Below are 25,253 nucleotides of genomic sequence, written 5' to 3'. Positions count from 1 at the left end.
TTTGTTTCATTTTCAACAAGTATTTTTAACCTTTCTTGAAAAGCAGTGTCTTTAATATGGACATTTTACTCTCCTGTACGTGAAATCCTTTTTAGATCTACACAACTTGGCCTGGAAAAGCAAGGAAATTGAAAAAGATCATGTAGGAATAATTGACATAAGAAAGAATTTGTCCCTTCCCAAGAAATCAGAAAAGTTTTGAGCGTTCATTTGTCTGTGTTTCAAAAGGGTTGCTAAGTCAGTGTGTAGTTCGGACAATTGGCCGGAGACAAAAGACATCCTGAAATGAGACCTAATCTGTTTTCAGAGAGCAGTCCTCAGAAGGTGTGCTCTTCGGGCTGAGGGAAGTAGCTTGAACTGCCTCGAAAAATTCTCTCCCTTCTGTTTCCAAGGCCAGAAACTAGAAGTGAAAATCAGTGGGTTAAAAAAAATATATGTTTGTAGAATGTGGTCAGAGTCTGAAGTTAAAGTAAAACTAGGAAGGAGGACAAGAAAAGAAGAGGTATAAACAAAAACAACCCTCCAAAATTATTTTAAGACAACTGCAATAGTATTAGTACATTTTAGGGCTCTCCCCATGTTCTAAAAGCCATATTACTACTGTTGAAGGCTTGCATAAGAAATGCTAAAGTTAACCAGTTTGTTAGAAATGCTTACTTTCCTTTATACTGGTTATATTTCTTGCTCCATGCTCTCCAGTTTCAGATCGACAAAAGGCTGCCAGGAGTAACTCATTAAAAAAATAGGCTAGGGCTATTTTGTTTTGTTTTGCTTTCACACTGACAAAAAAAAAAAAAAAAGAAAAAGAAAAAGAAAAAGAAAAAAAGGCTGCTGAGTACAGATTCAAATACCTCTCTATGGGTGAGTGCTTTTTAATGCTCATGGGTGCCTGAGGCCTGTTTATTTTGGGAAGCATATTGGTATTCATTTCCACTAGAACACAGCAGAAGGAAGCCAGATCATTTCGTTCCCACAAAAGGGGAGCAATAAATATTTTTACAAAATATTTAGGAAAGAAGATCAGTGATAAGCAGGAAGATGTCAAAGAATATTGCATATTCTGTTTTAGGAACTTTCAAAGTGCTCAGTCCCTGAGAAATCAGAAAAGCTGCTTTTGTTGTAAGGAAATGGCAGTTTGAAAGTAATCTATTTCTAAATCTCAGGGGTAGTACTGTAAGCCTATCCAAGGGTCTGAGGTCTAAGTACAAAGGAAAGAGGAAATGAAAAATACAGAACAAGAAGAACTCAATTTAAAAAGAGATAGCTTATTCCACTGAAGAAACACTGGACACGGATCCTGTACGAAGCCAAAGACATTTTCATGCAGGGTTGTTTGAATTACCATAGATTCCCAAGTGGAAGATCAGTTGAGTTGAGTCACATAGCGCAATAGAGTTGAAAAAATAAGGTATCCCCAATTTGGGGGATACCAGAGGAGATTGGCCTATTAATTCTTTCTGTGTCTTTAATTTTATGTAACTGCTCTTCTATGGAGAAAAAATCCATGGCTCTAGTAGGACTTCGTTATTAAGCATTCCTTCAACACTCTTACCTGAATGGCTATTAAAATAAACTTGCTTAGGAAAGACAATGTTCTCAGCCACAAGGAGCTAGAACCTCAGACCAAAAAAAGCTAACTGAACCTCTAACCAAAAGTAGGACAGACATATGATTCGCATAGCTCATTTGATTTCCTGCTATAAACAACTGTTACCTGGTCTCTGGAACAGAGGGATTACAGTAGTTAATCTCGAAGTAGCCTGGGACTATAGTAGTGAATCTCTTGAGACCCAGATGCATGGAGAATGATAAATTCCCTCCTATGCCAGGTGTCAATCTATTTAATTAAACTGATACAGCAATTCCTTTTTGAGTAATCTGTTCTATGAAAATAAAAGTACTAAGCTTTATGCCCTGAAATGTCTATTGTAGCAATGTTTATAGTGGTAACAGTGCTGGCAGCAAGTAAAGGTCATCATTAAGAATGGTCAAATGAATTTTGGTACTTCCATTCTATGGACTATTATATAGATATTTAAAAATGAGTCACCAGGGCACCTAGGTGACACAGTCTGTTGGGCGACCAGATCTTGGTTTCAGCTCAGGTCACAATCTCAGGGTTGTGGGATCAAGCCCTACACTCAGTGCATGGAGTCTGCTTGAGACTTGCTCTCCATCTCTGTCCCTTCCCCCTCTCTAAAACAAACAAATAAATATTTAAAAACAATAAAACAAAAATTAGTTAGGCCCCATCTGTTAATGGCAGATATAGTAGCTGATGTTTTTAGAATGTTTACAATGCAACAGCTTTGTGCTGTACACTTTATGATATTATAAAATGAGAACAATTATTTTCCCACTTTATTTTATGGATAAGGAAACAGCACAAAAATGGTTAAGTGATTTACCAAAGATAGTAGAGCTAGTTCGCAAGAAGCCAGGATGCAAGCCTAATCTGTTTGACATGAGAGTCTGTTAAAAAAAAAAAAAGAGAGAGAGAGAAAGAGAGAGAATCTGTTTTTATCCATACACTAGTTTACGAATTGCTCAGAGATGGAAGGTAAGATGATATTTGAATAAAAACAAACTAGCTAAAAAAACTACATAATGAATTTATGTATTTCAATTTGTATGGACATGAAAAAAAGAGGTGGATTATTAACACAGATTACCTTGGGGAGTCAGGTGTGGGTGGAGATAAAAAAAGTGAGAGAGCTTAACTCTTTATTTATAATCTTTGCATTGCTTTCCAGGTTAGAGACAGCATGTGTCTAATAGTTGTATCTCTAGTCTAGTTGATAAGGTTCTTTGTGCATCAACAATATATTCCAGAATTTATTCCAACAATATATTCACCCAAAAAAACATTTACTGAGTTTCTGCTATGAAGCAAGCATTAAGCCAGGCATAGGAGTACATAAATTAAAGATCTCTAGGGGAGGCTCACCCAAGTTCAGGAGACAGACAAGTAGAGCATGGGATAAGTGTTACAACAGCAGCAGTCATAATAATAGTAGTAATAATAGGGACAGTTAACATGGGCAGGTGCAGGTCTGGTGGGCGGTGGGGGGGAAGAATGGAAATCCTGAAATACTTCCCCAAAAAAGCAGCACTAGACAGCTTCAGCTTAGCAATCACCTATGATCCTGACTTATTCTTACATCCTCCTTTTCCTTCCTTTTATTTCATTTTAGTTGATCTCAATTTTTGGCTCAGAGAGGCAATGTGGTAGGTTAAAAGAGCCTGGGCTTTGGAATCTGGCAGGCCTGGGTTTGAAATTTTAATCTGTAACACACTAGTTGTAAAACCGTGGGGAAAGCATACCTAATTTCTCTGAACTTCAGTTCCTTCATCTGCTAAGGGCTGATAAAAATAACTATTTTCAGTCCAGTATAAATGTCGTGGGCATCTACTGCTGCATTAAAAACCTTCCAGGGGTGCCTGGGTAGCTCAGTCGTTAGTCGGCTGCCTTGGCTCAGATCATGATCCCAGGATCCTGGGATCAAGCCCTGTGTCTGGCTCCCTGCTTGGTGGGAAGCCCACTTCTCCCTCTCCCTCTGCCCCTGCTTGTTCCACTCTTGCTGTCTCTCTCTCTTTGTGTCAAATAAATAAATAAATAAATAAATCAAATCTTAAAAAAAAAAAAACTTCCAAAAATTGAACAAGAGGATATAACAATTTTACCTATCTATGCACCCAGCATTGGAACACCAAAAATCCATCAACAGACACAGAGGGAAAGATTGACAATGACACAAAAGTAGTAGGGACATTAAGACCCAACTTCCACCAATGGATAGATCATCCAGGCAGAAAATCAGTAAGGGAACAGTATCTTTGAATGATACATTAGACCAGATGCACTTAACAGATAAATATAGAACATTCCATTCAAAAAAAGAGAAAACACATCTTTTTTTTCAAGTGCACATGGAACATTCTCCAGGATGTGAAGCCATAAAACAAGTCTTAAAAAGTTTAAGAAAATTCGAATCATATCATGCATCTTTTCTTGTTACAACAATATGAAACTAGAAATCACTGATAAGAAAAAAACTTTAAAAACCACAAACACTTGGAGGCGAAACAACATGCTACTAAACAGCCAACGGATAAACAAAGAAATCAAAGAGGAAATTTAAAAAATACATAGAAACAAACAGAGAAAACATGGAGGCTAATGAAAAGGAAACCAGAAATTTCCAAATTCTCTGGAATAGTTCTCAGCAATTTATAGTGATACAGGCCTACCTCAAGAAGCAAGAAAAAAAATCTCAAAAAAAACCCCACAAAAAACAAAAAACAATCTAATCTTACACCTAAAGGAACTAGAAAAAGAATAACAAAGGCCAATGTTAGTAGAAGGAAGTATATAATAAAGATCAGAGCAGAAATAAATGAAATAAAAACCAAAAAAGAATGCCACACAATAGAAAAGATTAATGAAACCAAGACCTGGTTCTTTGAAAAGATAAACAAAACTGATAAAACTGTCGCCAGACTCATCAAGAAAAAAGAGAGACCCTAAATAAATAAAATCAGAAATAAAAGAGGGGAAGTAACAACCAACACCAAAGAAATACAAAGAATTATAAGAGACTACTACAAAAATTAAATGCCACCAAACTGGACAACCTAGAAGAAATGGATGAATCCTTAGAAACAGTCTTCCAAAACCGAATCTAGAAGAAACAGAAAATCTGAACAGACCTATTCCTAGCAACAAAATTGAATTAGTAATCCAAAAATTCCCAACAAAAGTCCAGGACCAGGGACGCCTGGGTGGCTCAGTTGGTTGAGCAGCTGCCTTCGGCTCAGGTCATGATCCCAGCGTCCTGGGATCGAGTCCCACATCGGGCTCCTTGCTCAGCGGTGAGCCTGCTTCTCCCTCTGCCTCTGCCTGGCCATTCTGTCTGCCTGTGCTCGCTCTCTCCCCTTCTCTCTCTGATAAATAAATAAAATCTTTAAAAAAAAAAAAAGTCCAGGACTAGATGGATTCACAGATGAATTCTACCAAACATTTAAAGAAGAGTTAATACTTATTCTCCTCAAAAATCGTTAAAAAAAAAAAAAAGACTATTCCAAAATATAGAGGAGAAAGCAAAGCTTCCAAAAATATTCTTTGAGGTCAGCATTACTCTGATACCAAAAATCAAAGACATTTAAAAAAAGCAAAACAAAAACGAACAGAACAAAACAAAACAAAAAACCCATAGGTTAAAATCTCTGATGAACATAGATGTAAAAGTCCTCAACAAAATATTAGCAAACTGAATTTAAAAATACATTTAAAAGGGTCATTCAGCATAATCAAATGGGATTTATTCCAAGAATGTAAGTATGATTTAACACAAATCAATGTGATACACCAAAATTATGAAAGATATATAATAACAATACATTAACAATAACAGAAAGCATAAAAAATATATAATAATCATCTCAATAGATGCAGAAAAAGCATTTGACAAGATTCAACATGCGCTCATGTTAAAAATTCTCAACAAAGTAACTTTACAGGGAACATACCTCCACCTAATAACCATATATGAATAATCCACAGCTTCATCATGCAATGGTGAAAAACTGAGAGATTTTCTTCTAAGATCAAGAAAAAGACAAGGATGTCCACACTCACCACTTTTATTCAACACAGTACTGAAGTCCTAGCCACAACAATCTGGCAACAAAAAGAAACAAAACACACCCATATTGGAAGGGAAGAAGTAAAACTGTCAATATTTGCACAATGTATTTCTATACATAGAAAACCCTAAAAATTCCACCAAAATCTATTAGAAGTAATAAATTAATTCAATAAAGTTGCAGGATACAAAACTAATACACAGAAATGGGTTACATTTCTATGCACTAATAATGAAGTAGCAGAAAGAGAAATTAAGAAAAAAAATCCTTAATGTATTATAATAATACATTATATTATATATATTTAATGTATATTTAATGTATTAAATACATTATGCAATTCACTGAAAAGAATAAAATGCCTTGAAGTAAATTAGACCAAATAGGTGAAGGACCTGTACCCTGGAAACTATAAAACATTAAAGAAAGAAATTAAAGATGGCAAAAACAAATGGAAAGGCATTCCATGCTCATGAATTAGAAGAATTCATATTCTTAAAATGCCCATATTATCCAAAGCAATATAAAGATTAATGCAATCCCTACAAAAATACCAACAGCATTTTTCACAGAACTAGAACAAATAATGCTAAAATCTGTATGCTACCACAAAAGACCCTAGATAACAACAATTATTCTTGAGAAAGAACAAAACTGGAGGTATTACAATCCCAGCTTTCAAGATCTACTACAAAGCTATAGTAATCAAAATAGTATGGTACTGGTACAAAAACAGATCAGTGGTACAGAATAGAGTAATCAAAACAGCATGGTACTGGTACAACACAGATCAGTGGTACAGAATAGAGACCCCAGAAAAACCCACACTTACAAGGTCAATTAATCTTGCCAAAGTAGGCAAGAACATAAAATGGGGAAAACACAGTCTCTTCAATAAACAGTGTTGGGAAAACTGAGTAGCTACATGCAAATGAATGGAACTGGACCACTTTCTCACAGCATATACAAAAATAAACTCAAGATAGATTAAAGACCTAAATGTGAGACCTGAAACCATAAAATTCCTAAAGAAAACATATGGAGTGATCTCTTTGACATCAGTCTTAGCAACATTTTTCTAGGTATGTCTCTGCAGGGAAGGAAAACAAAAACAAAATTAAACTATTGAAACTACACTAAAATAAAAGCTTTTGCACAAAAAAGAAAACCATATGCATAATAAGGAGGAAATCTATTGAATGGGAAAAGATATTTGCAAATGTTATATTTGATAAAGGGTTAATATCCAAATAAAGAACTTACACAACTCAACAATCAAAAAACAAATAATCCAATTAAGAAATGGGCAGAAGACATGAATAGACATTTTTCTAAAGATGACATCCAAATGGCCAACAAACACATGAAAAGAGACTCAGCATCATTCATCATCAGGGGACTGCAAACCAAAAGCACAGTGCGCTATCCCCTCACATCTGTCAGAATGACTAGAATCAGAAAGGCGACAAGTAAGTGCTGACAGGGTATAGAGGAAAAGGAACCCGCATGCACCTGTTGGTGGGAATGTAAACTGGTGTAGCCACTGTGGAAAACAGTATGGGAGTTCCTCAGAAAAATTAAAAAAGAAATACTAGGGACTCCTGGGTGGCTGAGCTGGTTAGGCATCTGAATCTTGATTTCAGCTCAGGTCATGATCTCAGGGTCACGAGATGGAGTCTCATGTCAGGTACCCTCAGAGTCTGTTTGGGATTCTCTCTTTCCCTCCCCCCCTCCCCCTTGCATTTTCTCTCTCTCTTTAAAATAATTAAATAATTCTCTCTCTCTCTTTTTTTTTAAGATTTTTAAAATTTATTTCACAGAGAGAGATCACAAGTAGGCAGAAAGGCAGGCAGAGAGAGAGGGGAGGAAGCAGGCTCCCTGCCAAGCAGAGAGCCTGATGCGGGGCTCCATCCCAGGACCCTGAGATCATGACCTGAGCTGAAGGCAGAGGCCTAACCCACTGAGCCACCCAGGCGCCCCTAAATAATTCTTTAAAAACATAGAAATACCATATAATCCAGTAATTCCATTACTAGGCATTTACCCCCTTCCCCAAAAAACACTAATTCAAAAAGACATATGCACTTCTATGTTTACAGCAGCATTATTTACACAGCCAAGATATGGAAGCAACCCAAGTGTGTCCATACATAAATTAATGGATAAGGAAGAGGCAGTGTTGGGGCGCCCGGGTGGCTCAGTGGGTTAAAGCCTCTGCCTTCGGCTCAGGTCATAATCCCAGGATCCTGGGATTGAGCCCCGCATCGGGCTCTCTGCTTCACAGGGAGCCCGCTTCCTCCTCTCTCTCTCTCTGCCTGCTTCTCTGCCTACTTGTGATCTCTGTCAAATAAATAAATAAAATCTTAAAAAAAAAAAAAAGAAGAGGCAGTGTGTGTGTGTGTGTGTGTACATGTATCTACAGAAGTATATGTATATATGTGCATATACATATATATGTATATGTGTGTACATGTATATGTACACACACATAAAGGAATATTGTGCAGCCATAAGAAAGAATGAGATCTTGCCATTTTCAATGTCATGAATAGACCTAGAGAGTATTTTGCTAAGCAAAAATAAATCAGAGAAAGATAAATACCATATAATTTCACTTATATGTGGATTCTAAAGAGCAAAAGAAATGAACAAACAAAAAACAGACTCTTAAATAAAGACAACTGGCAGTTGCCAGAGAGCAGGAAGATGGGGGAATGAGTGAAATAGATAAAGAGGATTAAGAGGTACAAACACCCAGTTGTAAAATGAGTAAGTCATGGAGATAAAGATTACAGCATAGAGAATATCATCATTAATGTTATAATAACATTGGATGTTGATGGGAGGTGACTATACTCATCACGGTTAGCATTGAGTAATTATTAGAATTGTTAAATATGTTGTGCCTCTGAAACTAATATAATATTGTATGTTAATTATATTTTAATTTTTTTTTAAACTCCCAAATTAAGAGATTTCAAACAACTATGTAGCTCATTTTGCTTGTGGATCTGAAATACAGGCACTTGGTGGAGAGAGTTCAGTCTTGCTCCACACAGTATTAGTTGGGATGACATGACTAAGGCTGGAAGACCTGCTTCCTGGTTCAGTCTCGTGGCTAGGTACTGCAAACTAGCACTGGGCCCTCTACATATTGGTCTTTCCATGAGGCTCTTTGGACTTCCTCCTAGCATACAGCCTAGATTCTAAGATCAAATGTTCTAAGAGGTAAAGAAGTGCAAGCTAGCAATCTCTTCAGGCCGGGGCCCAGATATTACCGGACTTAAACCTGTTACAGTCTATTGGTCAAATCAGTCACAGAGCCCTCCCAGATTCAAAAGAAGGATTGTATTAGATACTTTGAGAGGTATGAGTCTATACAACTCATGGACAGAGAAATTTCTGAGGCAAAGAAATGCAGCTTCTGGCAGTGGGAAGGTGGATGATGTGAACTGAGGAGATAAGTTTGAGGGGGCACGGCCAGGACACCAGCAGGATAATACTCCTACCTGATCCACCAAAGGCTGTATGCTCCTTGAGTATTTGTAAGAATCTTTACCTGTGGAAACCAATATGTACTCAATGAATGATTATAGAATGAATAAATGAACACAAGAAAATTGGCCCTAAATGTAAACAGGGGGAAAAATCTAGAACCTGGCATAACAGAGCAGGGGGCTGCAGACTATACCCAGTAAGCCAAATTCAGTCTACCATATGTTTTTATGAATAAAATCTCACTGGAACACAGTTGTATGTATTTGCTTATGTGTTGTCTATGGCTCCCTTCCCACTATGATGACAGAGTTGAGTCACTGGGACAAAATCTATGGCCCACAAAGACAAAGTATTTACTATATATTTCCTTATAGAAAACGTCTGTAGGCCTCTGTCACTGAGTACTGCAATCTGAACAGTCCGCATCCATACCTCTTATCAGTTCTCCCTTATTTCCCTTCCTTTCTTTTATTATTTTTCATCTATCACTATGTAGTGATAGTTAAGACTTAATTATAACTTAAGGGGAAAGTTGGGATTTAATCCCCAAATCCAGAAAAAACAGCTTGGCCATCCCTATTTTAACAGATGCAGCTACATGAACGGAGGTAGGAGGGAAGAAGCAAGGTTAGAGCAGAGAATCTAAAAAGTAAAATATGGTTATTATTAAACAATTCACTTAACTGCCCTTTTTCGGTGATAGGGTCTGACTATGTTATATTTATTCCACATTTGGCTGCCATCTTGTCAAGGAGGATCCACTGTGGACCAACGAGAATGCTCAGCAGCAAACAACAGAACCAAATTCTGGCTAATTTGCTCAGGAAAGACTGAATTAAATCATATAAGTAGCTCATTTCATACGCAGAAAGGCTAAAGGACCAGGTCTAGAGGCAACATAACAAGGAACAATATCCAAAATCTATGGAAGTGGTCCCCTGAAGGTCACACTGCTCTGCTGCTGGACAAGAAAACTCCCTATGTTACTCCACCACCCATTCTGGCCTGGGGACCTGGCTACTGGAAATACTACTGCCTCCGGAAACTGGGGAGTGCTACCCAGGATGCCGCTATCCTCACAACTAATCACGTACAGAGTATTGTGTCACTAGTTTCTAAGTCTCAGTCTGATGCAGGGGCATCTGGTGAGTTCTAAGTGATAAGCTTGTGTTTTAGCATCAGGGCAGTCAGAGAAAGTGAGAGTCTGGATTCCATATTAGAAGTAATCTGTTTGCAACCCTAAGGATCCTCAACTTTGAACTTTTCTTGACTTTCTTTAATGTCCTATGTTCAAATTTCCACAAGAACTTTGAAGGGTAATATATTGTTCTACATTCACCCATAACAATACTAAGTAAGCATGGGCTGCATGAAAGCAATAATGCATGCTTTGATTATGGGCACATTACCTCATCTGGGTCTCAGTGTGGACCTCACTTACCACTGGAACACTCACTGGCTGTGCTAAATTTGCCATTTCTCAACTCTCAAAAATCTTCAATATTAAATAGAGAACAGGGATGTGGGATAAAGGGAAAAGCTTTTTTAAGATGATTTTTAAAGTTAAACTACAGTTTAAAGTATGAACATGTCTTCCTACTGATAGGAAAGAGTCTGGACAGAGGAAAAGGTTGAAGATACACTGATGGGGGACAACAGGTGGAAAGAGGCAGCATTTTCATGATATGATGATGGTATTATAGCCCAGAAACAAGAAGAGTCCAAATCATGACTCAATATTCACCGGTCTTTCCTACAGAATTCCCAATGGAAGAAACCAAATGTGAAGAATAATGGGCAAAAAGGAAATACATTATTGCCTTCTAAATCATTAGACAAGATAAACAATGCAAGACTGTTTCATTAAGTCTGTGTTTTAAAAACTCAGCTAAGACCTGCAGACAGAAGTAAGGCATCCTGCTCCCCCACATGTCAGCAACACACTCAGTGGTGTTTGCACACCCTGGTCTACTCACATATATAACTTCATGGAATAAGAAAGTAAGCACAGTGTTTTACAGTCTGGGCGCTTCTGAAATTTTAGATGAGATAATTCTTCTTGCACAAACGGAGTGTTAATCTGTGCATCCCTGGAAGTTCAGCAGCATCTCCTGATGACCTCTATCCACTAAATGCCAATAACACACCCACGCTTCCAGTTACGACAACCAACATTGTCTCCAGACACTGACAAATGTTCCTGGGAGGCAAAACTCCCCCTGTACTGGGAACCAATGGAGAAGAGAACGGCTGGCCTGTCTCTAGGAAGCAGATTCTGCTTTGTTCAGAGGGAGGAGCAAGAGCATAAGCCCTACATGGATGCTGACTTTTCAAATAAAATAACCTTACCCAGAAGTAAAAGCAAGCAAAAACAAACAACAACAACAACAAAAACACCCAGTGAATGTCTAGGGCTCTTACGATGTTGATTAACAACTCTGTCCTCCTCAGGGAACAGTATACAGGTAGGCAGAGTGAAAAGAAGTTGTCACTTCATTTTCATATTTGATTGCCTCATCCCCTTGGGATTGCAAACAGAAATTAAGGTCCACTGATGGGGGGCTATCCTCCAGTCAGACAGGGTGTAATGGTTAATTTTGTGATCAACTTGACTGGGCTAAGGGGTGTCCAGATAGCTGGTGAAACATTATTTTGGGGTCATTCTGTGAAGGTGTTTCTGAAAGAGATAAGCATTTGAATAGACTGAGTAAAAAAAGACTGTTCTCACCAAGGTGGGTAGGCTTCCAATCACAGAGGCCTGGACAGAACAAAAAGGTGGAGGAGGAGCAAATCTGCTCTCTTGCTTGAATTGGGGCATCCATCTTCTTCTACCTTGGGATGTAGGCTCTTCTGGCTCTTGGGTTTTCAGATTTGGACTGAGATGTATACCATTGGCTCCCCTGGTTCTTAGGTGCTGGGACTGGAATTACACTAACAGCTTTCCTGGGTCTTCAGCTTGCAGAGGGCAGATTACAGGCTTAGCCTCCAAAATTGTGTGAACCAATCTCTCACAATGAGTCTCTCTCTCTTTCTCTCTCCCACCCTCTCTCTCCATCCATCCATCTTTCCATCCATCCTTCCTCCCTTCCTATTGGTTCTATTTCTTTGGAGAACCCTGACTAATAAGCAGAAATAGGGGAGGCTTTCTGGCACACTTAAAACTAAGAAAGCTCCAGGCAAATCAGGACAAGTTGGTTGCCCCATCAGAGCCCAAGAGTATTTTAAAGTAGTGGAGCTTCCCTCAGACTTGGAAAAGTTCCCCCAATATCAATTACTTCATTAATTTTCCTTAGAACCATCAAGAATCTGTTTAGTTTAGCTGTTGTCCCCAAAAGTCTCTGAAACAAGTCACAAAAGTGTATTAACTTAAACATCACAGGTTACTTAAAGCAAGAAATTCACCATCTATTCTTTTTCCATCCCCTATGTGTAATCATGATGTTCAGACTGATTCACCAGAATTTATACTACAAGCCTAAAGAAGATAAAGAATAATACGAAACTGAGAAACCTTAATTTTCTCCCACTTAATTCACTAGAGTATAATGGAAGTCCTAAACAAAATCCCCCTGCTTCTGGTGAAACTAAAATCTAAAAGAACTTGCATTCCATTTTTCTTGCCATCCTCATTTCTTATTTTGTTCACTCCCAGTTGGAGTTGGTTCACTCACATGGAGTAGCAATTGCTTTGTTCACAGCTGTGGCCTGGAACATCTTCCACTGAGATGGGAGAAGCGCTCTCAAACTCCCTCTAAAACGGAGTTAATGCAAACTGACTTGTCTCACTGCTCTGGTTTTCTCAAGCTCATAACGATCAGCAGAACATGTAAGAACATCAGTAGATCCTACACCCACCAAATACAAACTAATACCACGTCGTGATAGCAGCTTCTTTCTAAGCAAAATTATTTCTCTAGATCCAAGGATATGGTATAATCCAGACCACATTCGTGTTGGCAGTCAAAGAACAGAGCAGAGACTTAATATTTTCTAATATTTTCTTGGGAAAGGTGGGTAGACAAAGAAAACAGCAGAAAGAAAACCAAAGACATGTTTCATATTCTTCCTTTTCTGACTACTAACACTTATTTCATGAGATGATCACATTCCTTTCCAAGTTTTGAAGCAAACTTGAGTTCTGAAGGCATAGTATTTGGGCACAAGTTTTTAAATTTCCTTTTCAGTCCTTAGATTTTAATAATATTATTGAATTTGTTTCTTTGTTCTCTACATCAACCTAAGGATTTCCATTTCTTTAAACATTTGCTTAAAATAAAATCATCCTCCATGCCAGCCCCTACCCTGACCCCACCACAGCTGAATTCCCAAGCTTGACTCACATCGGTAATTTGAGTTTATGAAATGGACAAGTCAGAACCAGAACAGGAAGGCATGTGCTGGTACAGACCGGATGGTGAGGGGCCAGGGTCATGAATTCCAGGAGCTGAGGACAAGCCACATGAAATGAATGCTGAATGAGACAGTGATTTTCTTTTCCTTGCATCTTCTTCAAAATAAGGAGACACTCGATTTGTAACTACAATTCTAGCGCCACCTACCCACGCCAAGCACTAAGAATTTAAATCCCAAATGTTTCACACATCAGTGTTTCCTAGTGCTCAGGCTTTTACACTTTAAAATACTGGCCCACAAAAAATTAAAAATTAAGTAAATAAATAAATTTATTAAATTTAAATAAATTAAAAATTAAGTAAATTTGAAAAATTAAAAATTAATTAATTAAATTAATAGAATTTAAAAAAATACTGGCCCACAATTGTGACTGAACAATACAATGAAGGGAAAAACAAGTTCTGGTGGAAAAAAAAAACGTTCTGTACTTATCAGTACCTAAAACACTTGTATATTGAAGCACTGCCTATCTTGAGATGACCATCTTCTGATTCCCCCAAAGTACCTCTTTTCCTAACAATCTAATATTAACTCAAGTGAAAGTGTCAATTATCATAGGTTCACTGAGATTTAGTTTCCCTAAATGGTACTTTGGCCCAAATACTAGTTCTTACGTACATATCAACACTGGATGTCAATATGTACCTGTTTGGTGAAAAGATTATATGCTATTATGATCTTAACAATCCTGCCTTGATTGTTTACCACTTACTGCTTCTCCTTATGGGATTTCACACCAAATAGGTGCAAGAAAAAAATAACCAAATGGAAAACAAAATAGCTCTTTATTAATAGCAAAAACCATACACAACCATAAACCCATACTGGTTTACAGCATGCCTGAAGTTCAAAACACTTTGGATTTTCTAGAAAATAAAAAACTGATGGCAAAACCCAACAGAGCTGAACAATTCTCAATTTCATATGAGGAAAAAGGAGAATATTGCCAAGGAGAACCCTGAAATATGCCCAACTTAGAAATTTTTTGAGTTAAAGGAAATATTTGCTCATGGAAAAATTAATTAAACTCAACAAACAGAACTAGTCCTAAGAGAAGCAGAGTCAATAAAGGGAACAGAAGAAGAAAAGAGTTGGTAAAATGAGAGAGATTTGATAGGGTATTTTACTAAGGGGGCAGAAAAAGGCTGCTGTGAAAAATAAGCATTCAGGAATTTGGGAAATTAAAAACATAATTCCTGAAACACAAAACTAAACTCAGTGGAAGGCTAAATAGCAGGATGAATCCTACTGAAGACAGAATTAGTGAGCCGAAGCATCAGTCACCTTATTTTGCAGAGAACATACAAAAGAAAAAAAAGAAGAAACTTTAAGAGGCACAGGGCCTCTAAGGTCTTAGCTTTAGGACAATGGAATAAAGAAAATCGAAGAACGGAAAAATCTCCCCATGTTGAAAAAAAGCTTGAGCATCCATTTTAGAAGAATCTGCCTTTATCAAATGGAGAGAAAGAAAAACATTAAAATATCTACAAAAGTCCTAGTAAAATTTTAAGTGTAATATTAATATACTAAATTACCCACAGAATAAAAAATTACAGTAGGGCAAGAATCAGATTGATTTCAAATTTCTCATTTGAAATATGGGATGACAGAGAGTGAAGCAATAATGTCTTTCCATTTCAGCAGGAAAGTCTGACCCAGAGTTCGTTATCACTCTAAACCAGTATTTAAGGTTGATGGCAAAAGAAATGTTTTCCATGAAACATATCACCATAAAGCCTTTTATATAGAATTAAGCAAGAATGTATTCCAGAAAGAATAAAGTATAACCCAACAAGAAGGAATATACCAAATAAAAAAAGCCATTATCATATGATCTCTCTCACATAAAGAATTTGAGAGGGAGGGCAGGGGATCACAGTGGGTAGGGAGGGGAAGAAATGAAACAAGATGGAACCGGGGAGAGAGACCGGGGAGTCTTAAGAGACTCTTCATTTCAGGAAACAAACTGAGGGTTGCTGGGGAATGAGGGGGAGAGTGGGAGAGGGTGGTTGGGTTATGGACATTGGGGAGGGTATGTGCTATGGTGAATGCTGTGAATTGAGTAAGACTGATGAATCAGAGACTTGTACCCCTGAAGCAAACAATACATAATATGTTAATTTAAAAAAAAGCAATAGTGAATAAAAATACATCTGAAAATCGATATTAAAGCTGAGCAGCATAATACAAATGTTTTGATGCTACCAATGAGAATAGAAGCATAATAATAGAAGCATAATACAATTTGATAGAATTTGGTAAAATTTTGATATAAAATAGATTTGTAGATTATTTCAGAAAAACATGGAAGTTCTTAGAAGCAGTGCGGGGAGGGGCACCAGGCTGGCTCAGTTGGTTAAATATCTGACCCTTGATTTCGGCTCAGGTCACTATCTCAGGGTCACGAGATTGAGCCCTGAGTCAGGCTCTGCCCGGGGTGTGGAGCCTGCTTAAGATCCTCCCTCTCTCTTTCTTCCCCTCTAATTCTCCCCCTCCGACACCACCATCACCTGTCCTGTACTCTCTTGCACTCTCTCTCCAGGGGCTGGGGGTGGGAAGAAGCAGTGTGGGGAGACTTCGAGTGCTGGGGGTTGGTAGGGTCACAATGGGGAGGGTCAGAGAGAGGAGAGGGGTCCTGAAGAGTTTTGATGCTGACAGTTGAATGTAAGCTAACAGTGTCATTAGAGATGGATCATTTATTTAGCACCTTTCTATGAAAAATTCTTAAGCCTAGAACGCATTTACCCCAAAAGGTTTCCAATAAGAGATTGTGGACCTAGTAGTCATTCAGTAGAAGGCATGGCAGAGCGCAAGCTCTCACAGTATGTAAGTGCTGTGTTCTGGATACTATTGCAATGTGCTAACACAATTGAGTACTTAAATGGAACAAGAAGAATCTATACTCAAAAGGAAAAACAAGAACCTGAGTTGATGAAAAGACTAAGTAGATTGGTATTTCTCAAAATTCAGTGTGGGGCCCACGTGCAGCAGATACTCTGAAATGCCTCGTGCAGATTCTGGGACCATATGCAAATGTTCCGAGGAGGCTTCTGTGGGTGAAGCCCTGGAATCGGATGTTCATCTTCTTTAGAACTCCTGAAGTTCCTCAGGTAGATCTCTCATATTATTTGTGTCTTTCTGCTTTGAGCTCTGGGGATGTACTTACCTCCTCGCCAGAAGAAGAATCAAAGGTTCTGGCAGAGACTGTCCTTGAACACCCTGCAGTGCACAGCATCACAGAGCTATGCACCGACAGGCTCCATTGTGTTTATGTTTCTCCACAACATTGTTATCTGCCAGAGCATAAGAGGAGTTGATTTGCTCAAAGAGAACCCTGTACAAAAGATTATTCTAATAAATGTTTAAGAATGAAACCATTTTGTGCTCTTTTTGTTTAAAGAGAGAGAGGGGGAAAGATTATGGAAAACATTTCCTCATCATGATCCTTCTTCATTAAACTGGACTCATTTAAATGTACGCATCTATAAATGTAATGCATCGTTACAAAAATAAATAGCTTAACAGCTACAAAAGAGGGTGCAAAATACACAGGGGACTTAAAATTTTTTTAAAAAGTAGGAAAGTGTTCTCTACAAGAAATCCCGTATGTTGGCCTTGCTACCATCATCAGTTCTTGCAGTTAAGGCCCACAGCAGAGAGGGTATTTCTGGAGAATTCTCTCAGGCCCCAGACCCAAGAAAAGATGAAGGGGAGAGAGAGGTAAAGAACTATTTAACTACAAAGCATCATATACTAACCTACCCTGCACCCTGTGTCTCAAGGGGTTTCATCAAAGGTGTTGAACATGAAAAGGGCTGACCTCCTATCAAATAGTAAGGAATTACATAAGACACTACAAAAAGCATATGATAAAAATACAATTTTCTTCATTACAGAGGGAGATGTTAAAATGCACAAAAACAAATACATTTTATTATTTGTTTTGCATGTTAACTTTCACTAGTACTAATGTAAGTTTCCTTTACTGTTATATCTGGTAAAACAAGGCTCTGAGGTGCCAGTCTGGTGTGCGTCCTTCTGAGGAAAGAGTTCACGAACAGTGTTGTAGCATATTCTCCCATAAAAATAGCCCTGAGAATGTTTACGACTAGGCCTGTTAGAATAGATAATTTCCACTTCTATTCTTAACATTTATTCCTAAAATATCAAGGGGGGGAAGTGGGTACACAAACCATCTCTGCGCTTATGCTATTGGTTTTGGAACTTTGAATATGAGATGGTTTTGAAAGTCACATCTCCACCTGTGATCCGAAGACACAGAGGATAAGCTAATAAGTATCGTACCTGAATTACAATTCCCAACACCGTGAAAAGGAGAGGCCACATCAATGAGATAGAGCACAGAAAGGAAAACAGTCTCATGGGAGTGATTCTGAGGCTCCTTAATGTACCTTATTAATGTACCTTATCATTGATTCCGCAATAGAACCAGCAGGAGTTGATCTAGCCCCCACTGGGAAGCAAATAATTATTCACCGTGAAAGGTAATTCCAATGTAGCTCTTATAGAAAGCAAATTTGCATATGTAAATCATACTAGCAGATTAAAAAAAAATATCCTGGGAACAAAGAAAATAAAGGTTGGAATAAAAGAATTTCAGCTCTAGCGAGGTAAATGTCCCTATTTCCCTCTGCTAGTTTTCAGCTCCTGATTCCTAAATCACCTTTAAACCAAAAAAAATGGAAGTGACAAGCATCATGAATCAAAATAATACAAAACGAAGCCCTGTTCATGTTTGCAACTACATAAAATACGTTGCATTACAAAGAATACCAATGATACTGAAATACAGTTGTTAAAATACTAATATGTTTTAGTAATTAATGTTCTGCTTTATTAATAAATAACAATATCTAGCAGCTAGCCTGCTAGCTACCATGATTTTATAGTAAATTTTATTACAAGACCTCTGCAACAACTATAATAGGAGGTACACGGAAGATTCACCATCCCATCAAAACCAAAATGAGCTATCACCTTTTAGAAGAGCTGTTACCAAAAGAGACAATAAATAAGTTTTGGCAAGAATGCGGAGAAAAGGGAACCTTCATGCACTGTTGCTAGTAATGCAAAATGGTGCAGACACTATGGAAAACAGCACGGAGGTTCCTAAAGAAATCAAAATAGAACTACCATACAATCCAGCAATGCTACTTCTAGATATCTATCCAAAGAGAAAACACTAGTTTGATGAGATACATGTAACCCCATATTCAATGCAGCACTATTTACAATAGCCAAGATACGGAAACAATCAAGATGTCCACTGATAGCAGAATGGATAAATCATTTAAATATATAAATATAAATATATAATATAAATATGTGTATATATATATATACGTATAAGTATATATATAAATATATAATAAATACTAGTCAGCCATAAAAAAAGAATGAGATCTTGTCATTTGCAACAACATGGATGGAGGTAGAGGGCATAATGCAAAGTGAAATAAGTCAGAGAAAGACCCATACCATATGATTTAACTTATATGTGAAATCTTAAAAAACAAGACAGACAAATATGTAAAAGAAAACGGAAAGAGACTCATAGATACAGAGAAAAGTCTGTTGGTTGCCAGAGGAGGAGGGGGAGGGGGAAATGAGTAAAGTCGGGGAAGGGGATTAAAAGGTACAAACTTCCAGTTATAAAATAAATAAAGAGATCCTGCCTGGCTCAGTCAGAAGAGCATGTGATCACGGGTTTGAGCCCCACAATGGGTGTAGAAATTACTAAAAATAAATAAATTTTTCAAAAAATTAAAAGTTTTTAAAAACAAAAAAAAAATAAAATAAATAAGACACAGGGGGCGCCTGGGTGGCTCAGTGGGTTAAGCCGCTGCCTTCGGCTCAGGTCATGATCTCAGGGTCCTGGGATCAAGTCCCGCATCGGGCTCTCTGCTCAGCAGGGAGCCTGCTTCCCTCTCTCTCTCTCTCTCTCTGTCTGCCTCTCCATCTACTTGTGATTTCTCTCTGTCAAATAAATAAATAAAATCTTTAAAATAAATAAATAAATAAATAAATAAGACACAGGGGTGAAGCGGGGCCTGCGTGGCTCAGTGGGTTAGGCCTCTGCCTTCAGCTCAGGTCATGGTCTCAGGATCCTGGGATAGAGCCCTACATTGGGCTCTCTGCTCAGCGGGGAGCCTGCTTCCCCGCACCCCCCCCCCGCCCGCCTGCCTCTCTGCCTACTTGTGATCTCTGTCAAATAAATAAATAAAATCTTAAAAAAAAAAAAAAAGACAGAGGGGTGAAATGTACAACACAGAGAATATAGTTAATAATATTGTAACAAGTTTGAAAGTTGACAGAGGATAGCTAGATTTACCATGGCGATTATATGTATCATAGTCTATATAAATGCTAAATCACTGTTATACACCTGAAACTAACATGTCAACTACACTTCAATAATAATAATAAACAATTTCCATCCTGAGTCCCCTGACCCATTTCTTCCAACATCAGTATAAGGACTAGCACGCCTGTTTCTGATGTGTGAGAAACACTGGGAAGGCCCCTGACCTTTTCAGTCCTTTCATCCAGGGTGTCTAAGGATAGGGACAAGTTTTTGTTGTGATTATGGAGATCTCGAGGGGTACGACCTTGAGACTCTTATAAAATCAGCCTCAAGATTCTCAATCCCTTTCCCAAGGTTCAGTGCCAACCTAAAGTTGCCACTGAATTTAAACACCCTGGTAACTTGGGCTAGTGAACACCAGGAGGCTGGTGCCTGGACCTGCACAGTGATTTTACTTAAAATTCTCAACACACAGAAAGCAAACTGGAGTCTCCTATGCAGCCTCAGGAGAGCGTGGGCCTGGAGGAGTGGGGGAGTTGTGAGTACCCCTGTCTTGACATACTTGCTTGCTGGAGATAGGATTTCAAGTCACCAGGGCATGCCTGTATCACTTCCAGGGACTTGGGTCTGCCTTGACCCTAAATTTTTTTTTTTTTTTAAGATTTACTAATTTGAAAGAGGGGACACGGAGGGGCAGAGGGAGAAAGAGAAAATTCCAAGTTGATTCTACGCTGAGCACAGAGCCCAATGCCAGGCTCCATCTCACAGCCCCAAGATCACAAACTGAGCCGAAAACAAGAGTCAGGGGCATAACCTACTGAGACACCTACGTGCCCTTGTGCCTAGAGTCTTAGCTCTAATATTGGGTCCTCCTCTTGGAGCATTGCTGCCATGTCTTCTTTTCTTCCTCAGCCCTGATTAGCTCTCCCTAATCACAGGAACTCAGGCAACTCCAGGGGTTTGTGGTGAAATCTAATAATTCCAGCATATAATCTTCTCCCATTCAGATCTAATCTTATTTCAAGCTGGGCTCCCCTATTCTTCATCATGAATGGCCAGTTGTAGACATCCCTCCAGCATGAGCTAGTAATTAGATTTTTCTCTTTCATGTTGATGCCCAGTCGTGATAACAACTGATTCCTGGTACATTCTATGACCCACTGTGCAAGGCCAACCAACGAAGAATATAGAAAGAACACAGAGAGCAAATCCATGGCAGGTGGCTGGAGCCGAGGCTCACAACCTCTGCTGCATGTTACAATCACCTAAGAAGCCTTTGAAAACTGCTGAGTCCAGAAGATACCCCATACCAAACAGATCAGAATATCTGGCATAGGACCCAGGCATCAATTACATTATTACCAAAACTATGAAAAAAATGTAGACAATTAAATAAAATGATTATCTCACTACCTCTTTGGGCGGTAGGACTATGTATTACTATTTTTCTATTTTCTAATTTTCTTTGCAATTTTAGCTTTTTGTCATCACTATGTATGGTTTTTATGCTCTGTAAATGATTAATCCACTTTTGTGTTAATAAACATTCAAATAATGTTCCATGCTCATGGATTGGAAGAACAGATATTGTGAAAATGTCTATGCTACCTAAAGCAATCTACACATTTAATGCAAGCCCTATCAAAATACCATCCATTTTTTTTTTCAAAGAAATGGAACAAATAATCCTAAAATTTATATGGAACCAGAAAAGACCTCAAATAACCAGAAAAGGAATATTGAAAAAGAAAGCCAAAGTTGGTGGCATCACAATTCCAGACTTCAAGCTCTATTACAAAGCTGTCATCATCAAGACAGTATGGTACTGGCACAAAAATGGACACATAGATCAATGGAACAGAATACAGAGCCCAGAAATAGACCCTCAGCTCTATGGTCAACTAATCTTCGACAAAGCAGAAAGGAATGTCCAATGGAAAAAAGACAGCCTCTTCAACAAATGGTGCAGAAAAATGAAATTGGACCATTCCTTACACCACACACGAAATAGACTCAAAATGGATGAAGGACCTCAATGTGAGAAAGGACTCCAACAAAATTTTTGAGGAGAACAAGGCAGCAACCTCTTTGACCTCAGCCACAGCAACTTCTTCAAAGGAACATCACCAAAGGCAAGGGAAGCAAGGGCAAAAATGAACTATTGGGATTTCATCAAGATCAAAAGCTTCTGCACAGCAAAGGAAACAGTTAACAAAACCAAAAGATAACTGATAGAATGGGAGAAGATATTTGCAAATACATATCAGATAAAGGGCTAGTATCCAAAATCTGTAAAGAACTTAGCAAATTCAACACCCAAAGAACAAATAATCCAATCAAGAAATGGGCAGAGGACATGAACAGACATTTCTGCAAAGAAGACATCCAGATGGCCAACAGACACATGAAAAAGTGCTCCACATCACTCGGCATCAGGGAAATACAAATCAAAACCACAATGAGATAACACCTCACACCAGTCAGAATGGCTAAAATTAACAAGTCAAGAAATGCTAGATGTTGGCAAGGATGTGGAGAAAGAGGAACCCTCCTACACTGTTGGTGGGAATGCAAGCTGGTGCAGCCACTCTGGAAAACAGCATGGAGGTTCCTCAAAAAGTTGAAAATAGAGCTACCCTATGACCCAGCAATTGCACTACTGGGTATCTACCCTAAAGATACAAATGTAGTGATCCGAAGGGGCACGTGCACCTGAATGTTTATAGTGGCAGTGTCTACAATAGCCAAACTATGGAAAGAACCTAGATGTCTATCAACAGATGAATGGATAAAGAAGATGTGATATATATATCTATCTATATCTATATCTATATCTATATCTATAGATATAGATGTAGATATTATGCAGCCATCAAAAGATGAAATCTTGCCATTTGCAACGATGTGGATGGAACTAGAGGGTATTATGCTTAGTGAAATAAGTCAATCGGAGAAAGAAAATTATCATATGATCTCCCTGAATGAGGAAGTGGAGATGCAACATGGGGGGGGGTAGGAAAAGAATAAATGAAACAAGATGGGATCGGGAGGGAGACAAACATAAGAGAATCTTTATCTCGCAGAACAAACTGAGGGTTGCTGGGTGGGGTGGGTGGGGAGAAGGTGGTTGGGTGATGGACATTGTGGGGGGTATGTGCTATGGTGAGTACTGAGAAGTGTGTAAACCTGGCGATTCACAGACTTGTACCCCTGGGGCTAATAATACATTATATGTTTATTAAAAAATTTAAAAATTATTTAAAAAAAAGAAAAATAAATACACACTCAAATAGTAATAGAAAGGCCTTATATCTTGTGGAAAGACAAGAAAAAAATCCCTCTTGCTCTGAGAAGCGTGGGGAAAGATGGTGAGTAGAGGGAGTAGGAGAAACCCAAACTTGTTTTCCTCTCACTTCTGGGGAAAACTTGAGCTTTTCAGTAAAGCACATGAACTTTTCAGTAAAGCACATGAGATGACAACACTCCAGTTCTCAATCTGGATTTCATGGAGTTTGTGAATTTTGGTTACTCCTGCAACCTCCTGAACTGTGTGAAAGCTCTGGGTGTCTATCAATATTTTCCCAGTAAAAGCCTTTGATTGAATGAAGCAAATTCTCAAGGAGATTCACAACTGCACTGCTTCAGAATCTCACTATGTGGAAGTGTGATCTGAGAATCACCTGCATGGGGAAACACCATGGGTTTTTGTTAAAATGCAGATTCCAACTTCCACTCCTGGTCTGCTGATTAAGAAATTTTCAGATAGGCGCACCTGGGTGGCTCAGCGGGTTAAAGCCTCTGCCTTCAGCTCAGGTCATGATCCCAGGGTCCTGGGATTGAGCCCTGCATTGGGCTTTCTGCTTAGTGGGGAGCCTGCTTCCTCCCCCCACCCTCTCTCTCTGCCTACTTGTGATCTCTGTCTGTCAAATAAATAAATAAAATCTTAAAAAAAAAAAAAGAAACATATAAAAAAGAAAACAAAGAAATTTTCAATAAACACCAGATACTTTTATTATAAGTGAGGCCCAATTATTCCATTGGTCATACTTACAATAAGAAAAAAAAAATTCCAACGGTGTTCACATTGTGCTACATGAAAGAAGCCAGACACAAAAGGCTATGTATTGTACAATTCCACCTACACTGTGTTAGAGGTAAGCTTACAAAGACAGAAATCTGATCAGTAGTTGCCAGGGGTGGAGGGAAATTGCCAGACTGACTAAAAGGGGTCATGGAGGAACTTTTGGGGGTGAGGAAACTATTCTAGATGTTGAGTGTGGTAGTAGTTACATGATGTATATGTTTGTAAAAATATACAGAACCGTATACTTAAAAAGGATGAATTTTATCAAATGTAAATTATACTTCAGTAAACCTGACTTTTTAAAAAAATTCACTATTCATCTGAAATTCACATTTAACTGGCTGCCCTGAATTTTTATTTTCTAAATCTGGCAATCCTATTTGGCATCGGAGTGAAATCAATTCCTTTTTTAAAAGGCACCTTCAGTAGGTCTTACACACACTATCCACAGACGTTTCTTGACCACAATGCTAGAGCTCTTTTGTGAACTGAATACTATACTGGCAGTCACTGGACAGTGAGATTTATATCACTTGTTTACTAGGCCTGGGATAGCTCGGGTCCCTGCCCATCATGGATTTTTACAGTCACTGGAAACAACCACATGCTTGATGTCACCGACTGCCTGATTTTGCAATGGACAGTGGCGACAAGGAAGAAATTTTGGTTTTGATTATTCCAGCCTGGCAATTTTGACAGTGTTAGTGCCTCTTTGTGGGCTAAAACCAGGAAACCTGGTTGAGTTGCTAATGAAGAGGCAGTAAGGCAGCGTTTTCCTTTCTGTAAACAGAAAAGGACCTGCAGACTCTAACCACCCTTTTGGTAAGGGAACATTGCCACCTAGCAAGAGAAGCAAGGCTCCAAACGAAGTTTTGACTCCAGCTGCACATTTTCAAGTGCACAGATTTGCAAGTTGGAGCTTTGATTACTTTCCACTTATCATTCAGGGTCTGTAAACCTTCCACGGAATGCAGGGACAAAAAGTCATTTACCGGTTAGAGTCCAGGTTTGTGAAAAGTGCAAAGGATCTCTAAAAAAAGACAGTAATATAAATAAGAATGGATTCCCTTTAGTATGCACTGGTAAGTATGAGAATAAAACAAACAAAACTAAACAGACTCTGTTGAAAGAAACTTCTTTCTGCCTAAGGCTATGTGGATGAAATTCGTATTTATTTTGCAATTCATAAAATGTCCAAGTCCCTGACACATACAAAAGGCTAAATAAAAATTACCAGAATAGAATCTCACATATAAAAACAGCATGGCTTGGAAGCATTAAGTTTGG

At 38.4% G+C, this 25,253-nt stretch overlaps 1 long non-coding RNA gene across 3 annotated transcripts in view; it reads right to left on the bottom strand.

The window, feature by feature from the left end:
- Positions 1-25,253, bottom strand: part of LOC101674398 — a 77,404-nt gene that overhangs the window by 28,978 nt on the left and 23,173 nt on the right. The window contains exon 3 of one of the 3 annotated variants that reach the window (XR_006608216.1): positions 9,061-9,205. The exons of the other annotated variants lie outside the window; for them this stretch is intronic. This is a non-coding gene — a long non-coding RNA (uncharacterized LOC101674398). Of the gene's footprint in view, positions 1-9,060; positions 9,206-25,253 lie in introns of those variants that run through there. 3 annotated transcript variants of the gene reach the window in all.

Source organism: Mustela putorius, unplaced genomic scaffold, assembly GCF_011764305.1.
Source record: "Mustela putorius furo isolate JIRA1106 unplaced genomic scaffold, ASM1176430v1.1 tig00000854_pilon_pilon_pilon, whole genome shotgun sequence".
In the NCBI taxonomy this organism is placed as follows: domain Eukaryota; kingdom Metazoa; phylum Chordata; class Mammalia; order Carnivora; family Mustelidae; genus Mustela; species Mustela putorius.
This window is presented reverse-complemented; position numbering and strand designations above follow the sequence as displayed.